Raw genomic sequence first — 6,000 nt, 5'->3', positions numbered from 1 at the left:
CAAAGAACAACCAAAGGTCCGCAGTTGGACTCTCCCCATATGATGTCAACGAGGATGAAACCAGTTACCAGAGGCGACTTGCTACCTTGTGAACTGACCCATAGAGTAGTAAGATGTTTGGTTTGACTTACAGTTATATGTTCTTTTCTCTTCCTTTTCTTTCCTCCCTCCGGAAGGAGATGTGTTACGTTGGCACTTTCTCCGTTTGCCTTTTGTCCCCCTTTTGCCCCCGTCCCTGCCACGCGACTCTTGGCATTTGCATGCGTTACGTCAGAGAGCTATCTGACAGTTGTGTTTACAGATTAACAGCATTGATTGTAAGCCGGTGATGACCAGAGCACTCTTTCCTACCGGTGTGTCGTATATAACATGAAATAAAGTGACACCTTCAAGAATCTGTGTGTTTACTTTACAATAGGCAGGGTGGAGAAACAGGGACTCTAAGACGGGGCGACAAAAGAACAAAGCCTCATTAAAAAGCGTATGGTCTTCTGAAGACCTGTGAAGTACTCGGTGCGGCAGTGTGTGTGCACAGGAAGCTGTCTCAGCCTGGGCTGCCTCACACGAGGGGGAGGAAGAGGGGGGGCTGAAAGCCCTTTGAGTCCAATTGGCGTTGCGAGCCTGTCTCCAGGAGTCGGTGTTACGAGTGCGGAGCCCCGTCCCGGCGTCCCCCCTATTTCAGCTGGACAACAGAGGACATGTTGTGACGCGCACGCAGTCGTCGCGGAAGGGTCATCACGTCATACTGCCCCTGTGGCAGCAGGACGTGCGCCCGCAAGAAGTGACGGCGGAGAGTGAACCCCACGAAGCACGGCACTGGTAACGCAGGGTCAGGTCGCGTGGCTCCTCTAGGTAGAAACAACTCGAACTGCGGGGCACGGGGAGGAGTCAGGGCCGAGTTCGTGACGTCGATACCAGCCGGGTGGCTCTCGTCCCCGGAAGTCAGTTCACCAGCAATAACAACAACAACAACGTCCTCGATCGTCTGGCTCGGAGCGGTCGCCCAGCTGTCTCGGGTGTAGACGTCAGCTGTTTTCGGTGTCGACTTCGCCCATTGAGGGGAACGGAAGGCAGGCGAGCGCGCAGCAGGTGCATTGGGTGCTAGAGGTACGTATGGTAGGAAGGTAGGAACCCGGTGGGGACTTCGGTCGGCTGTCCCGCTGTGTCGAGGACAGCCGCGGGCTCGCTCTCCACCCCCACTGCGGCATTCCCGATTCGGCCAGCGGGAGACTGCAGTGGTGTGCTAGATTGCTCTGTTCTGTCCTGGGCAGCGAAGCCAGTGTCAGGACGGGCCTGTCTGTCCCTCGAGCCCCGCATATTGTTGGGAACAAACATTTGTTTCTTGCGCTTTTTTTAGTGTGGACGCGAATATGACTTCTGGATTGTTCGTACGTCCATAAATTATTTTCACCCATGTTTTATCTTTGAGCGTTTTTTGTTCAAACCTCGGGTCTCTTTCTGTTTGTTTACAATGGGCGTTTGCTTGGGGCACAGACACTCTCGGTCGCGTGAGTCATCAGTACTGTCTTATCCAAACAATTGCCTAAGCAGCAAAGCTTCGTAGTCAGGGCAGGCACGGCTTCTCTGCCTGTAGCAGTCCATGTGTGACTAAACAGATCCTTGGTACAGCAATCGATTTCCAAAGCATGTTTATCCCAGTAGAGGACCCACGAATGCTCACCAGACCGGCAGCACAGCAAGCGAGTCAAAACCATCTCAACAATCTAGAACACCCCCTATACATGCCAAATGCAAATTCCAAGCACTAAAGAAACATGCATTATTTAATTTTATTTTAAAGGTTTTATATAGCGCTGGCTAGACCCGGAGGTAGCAGAGCGCTTTACATGAGCATCAGATCATAGTTACAGGTGACATCGTTACAAAGTTATTAGAGCATGGCAAACATCTTATCACTTGTATAGAAATACAACACCCATACTACACCATTCCCTCTTTTATAACAAATGAAAATAAGATACATAATCTTTAAACCTGACAGTAGCCACTCTGATCCTACAACTCCTGAGCAAATTACTTCCATCTCCATCCTGACCATTTCCACCACCTTTATTCCCCTTGTCACCGCCAGTAGGAGGAGAGACTGTGTTAGGTATAGTCTCATGATTGTCATTAGGAGAATGGGTCATCTCACCCAGACCAAGCCAATTATGGTTTTCAGTGTCATTCTTTTCCCACACACGCTGTTGACTGAAGTGATTGTTAATAATGCCCGCCTGTTCGTTGCTCAATTTGACAAGTGCATTCCTATTCCACCACCATTTGTCTTACAACAAAACAGCCTTTTTTTAACACTTTAAGTACTTTTGCAAATTCAGAACAATTAGTGTCCTTTCACCTCTTTCATGGTTTTTTTAATAAGCACACAGACACCAATCTCATATCTTTAACATGCTTACGCTGATCCAAATTTCTTTTGTAGCCAGCTTGCCTTTCTACAGCATGTTCAAGTACCTGCTGTAAATCCAACGCACCATGGACTTGTCCCACGCTATCAACCAACCACGCAGGATTTAAAGTAGAGATAGGTTTTCTTCCTCTTAAAAGAACAACTGGGATAATACCTGTTGTACTGTGAGGAGTAGTATTGTAACTTCATGCTTTATGTTCAAATAATCTGCTACATTACTTTTATTAGCCGTTTGCACTCCTTCTTTCAACCAGCAATTTGCCCTTTCAACAAGTCCATTAGAAGAAAGACAATTACAATGGCATCTGAACATGCTTGATATCCTGCTTACTAAGAAATCTGGCCATTTCCTCTGAAACAAAATGCACTCCATTATATGTCACAATCTCCTTTGTGGTGACCTCAATAAGAAACAAACATTCCAAAAATTCACCACTCTGCTGGAATCAGCAACTTTGACAAAGGTAAAGTATAACCATTTTGAAAAGTAGTCAGTGGCCACAGTGAAAAATCGCTTATCACAACCCAAAGCATTAAATGGACCAGCAAAATCTAAACCTATTTTTCCCAGCAACTTTAGGCCATTCCATGGGACACAAAGTTGTTGTGGTAGTCTTCCAATGTTTGTCCGAACACAAATACTCAGCACACTTCTCAACAGATTGTCTAACTTGACCATCCACACCTGGCCACCAATAACTTTGTGTGATCCTTCTGGCAATAGCTGTAAAACTCAGATGCCCTTCATGAACAAGAGTAATACATTTGTCTGGCAAATCTACAGGTGGCACAAACATGTCTTATCTAACAAGTGTGTCATTAACAAGAGATAACTCGGCCCCCACCTGAGCAAAAGATCTATATCCATGGTTAAACTCCAGTCACATGGCCACCCACCTACCAAAAACTTCTTAACGCTGTTCAAACACTCCTCCTTAGAACAGCACTCATCCCACTCCTTTTTAGTTATTCTGAACTGTTCTGTAATATCACTTATGGTCAAAATAAATTCATCTTAATTCATACATATTTCTTGACTATCTGCATCTTCCACAGGCAGATGCGAAAGACAGTCCTCTCTAACATTTTTACCCCTCTGGCAAATACTTAACACCAACATTGAACTCTTCTAAACTTAACAGTACCTTGATGAGTCTAGACAAAGCCTTGTTAAAACAACTGTCAGCCAATATGTAGCTCATAAGTTTGTGATCAGTGTATAACTCAAACTTAGTTGTCCAGATCTCCATCTTGAACTTTTCTGCTGCCCCTGAGCAATCTAATGCCTCTCTCTCAATAGTGCTATAGTTCTTATCTGCAGCACTAAGTATTCTAGAAGCAAATGCCACTGTCCATTCTTGCCCTTTCACCAGTTGGCTCAATTCAGCCCCCAAACCATTCCAACTTGCATCCACAGTAATGATTCTTCTCTCCCCATGAATAAAAGTTCTGACAGCAGAAGCATTAACAATAAACCTTTTTACACAATCAAAGGTTTGCTGAGTCACCGCAGACCATACATAATTTGTGTTTTTCTTTAACAAGTCTCTCAAAGTTTGTACAATTACGCATACCCCTGCACAAACCTAGCATAGTATTCACTAAGACCAAGGAATGCTGTGAGGGTATCTTCGTCTGTTGGTACAGGGCTTAATTGCTTGAGTTCAACAGAGATAATTTAGGCTTTATTCCTTCACGTGAAATATTATGTCCAAGATAATTCACATCATCAATTACAAATGTACACTTGCCTACATTGACTCATACCATGCTTCTCAAGTTTATCCAAATCTTTTTCTTACAGAACATAGTGCTGCTCAAATTTCTCAGTATGAATGAGGATACCATCCTGCTATGCTCGGATACCAGTTTTCCCCACCAAATATTTGATCCATTAACTGCTGAAAAACACTGGCAGTCGATGCCAGCCCAAATGGCTTGCACATATATAGGCTCCAATTGGAGTTACAAACGTTAATGGTTTGAATTCCACAGTAAGTGGAATCTAGTGGTATGCTGAACGCAGATCAATGGGAGTGAAGTGCTTACTTCCTCCAAGACTAGCCAGCATATCATGAATCCTAGTAAAAGGGTGACCGGCAACTAGAATATTGTGGTTAAGTACTCTGAAGTCCGCACGTAAACCTATTTCGCCTGATCTTTTGCATGCTATTACTGCAGCGGACACCCACTCAGATGAATCCACTGGTGTAATAATACCTTGTGAGCACATGTCATTCAACCAATTTTAAAGTTCTTTGCTTCCTGAAATGGGTATTGGTCTGACATTTTCTGCAATAGGGGTAGCATCAAAGTTAAACTTAACAGTATTCTGAAACCCTTTAACTGTCCCACCCTATCACTAAAAACAGAAAACTATTTCGTGACAAGACCATGCAATACCCTATCATCGTCCCTTTGCTCACGTGTTTCACAGATAAAATGGGTAAATCCCCTAAAACAACTGGCTCAGAATGGCCAGGTCTAAGAATAACGCCCACATTTGTTTAATCTTGCAATCCTAAAATATCCTGCTTGTTCAATGCCATATATATCTTTATAAATACCTCTCTTCCTTTCAACTTAACCATTTTGCTTTTGGGTTAACATCTGTTGGTTTCAATAAGATATTGGACCAAAATATTTCAAACGTAAGATCCGCAAGGATGGCAGTTGGTGAACCAGAGTCTGCCATAACTGAATGCACTATTTTGCACCTCGCAAATAGGACCCGTACAAGTTTTGTGAGAACCAATAATTGTATTAACATTCACCTTTAATAAAACATTGTTCAGACCTTCACACACTGATTCATCCTCTACACTAACCTGGTTAACTTTGTATTTCGTTTTTACAGGTTTGCTTACAGTGTAAAAATGTCCAATTTGTTTGCAATTATTGCATCTCTTATGCAGGACATGTAGTACTATTACCCAGGTGATGTTTAGATCTGCATCAGGAGCATGCTCCTGTCCTCTTATTATCTGCACCTTTCTTAGTTTTTTTCCTTTTAAATTCGTATTAACATCCGTATCATCAATCTCTGCTACAGCAGCAACTTGCATTCCACTTTTAACTTCTTACGTTTTATCCCTGAAATCTTTTGTTAAAATTCTAGGTGAAATCACAGACTGCTATATACTGTGCACAATATCCATGACTTCAGTTAAAGAAGAGTTTTTGTAAGTTGAGATGCGTTCTTGAATTTGTTTGTTAAAGCAGTTAAATACAAGTTGATCTTGTAAATATACATCTAAATTAGTACCAATTTTACATTTTGCTGCTAAGACCCTGAGTACAGCCAAATAATCTTCAACAGACCCATCCAACATCTGCTTACGGTAAAAAAAAATCTCTCTAGAATGACAGACGGCTCATCCACATGCTGTTTGTCCATGCAAGCTAAAGATTCTGCGTACACATTCCAAGTGTGAACACATCCCAAGTGTCATCACCAGCAGGATCAGCCACAATCGGTAGATTATTAAGCACCTGCTGGCCAGTTCTCCTATGTGATTAAACAATAAAGCGTCCCTTCTAATGGCAGGGTACCTAGATGCATCTATCCC

The 6,000-nt window shown here is 43.1% G+C and overlaps 1 protein-coding gene across 2 annotated transcripts in view; it reads left to right on the top strand.

Moving 5' to 3' along the window:
- Nucleotides 1-922: 922 nt before the first annotated feature.
- Nucleotides 923-6,000, top strand: part of YPEL5 (yippee like 5) — a 36,658-nt gene continuing 31,580 nt past the window's right edge. The window contains exon 1 of one of the 2 annotated variants that reach the window (XM_086927972.1): nucleotides 923-1,107. The gene's annotated coding sequence lies outside the window, so the exon portion shown is untranslated. The remainder of the gene's footprint in view (nucleotides 1,108-6,000) is intronic. The other variant, XM_086927973.1, reaches the window with a different exon arrangement.

The sequence above is a fragment of the Lissotriton vulgaris genome, chromosome 6 (genome assembly GCF_964263255.1).
Source record: "Lissotriton vulgaris chromosome 6, aLisVul1.2, whole genome shotgun sequence".
Classification (NCBI taxonomy): Eukaryota; Metazoa; Chordata; class Amphibia; order Caudata; family Salamandridae; genus Lissotriton; species Lissotriton vulgaris.
The sequence above is the reverse complement of the archived record's forward strand: the minus strand, read 5'-3'. Positions and strand labels throughout refer to the sequence as shown.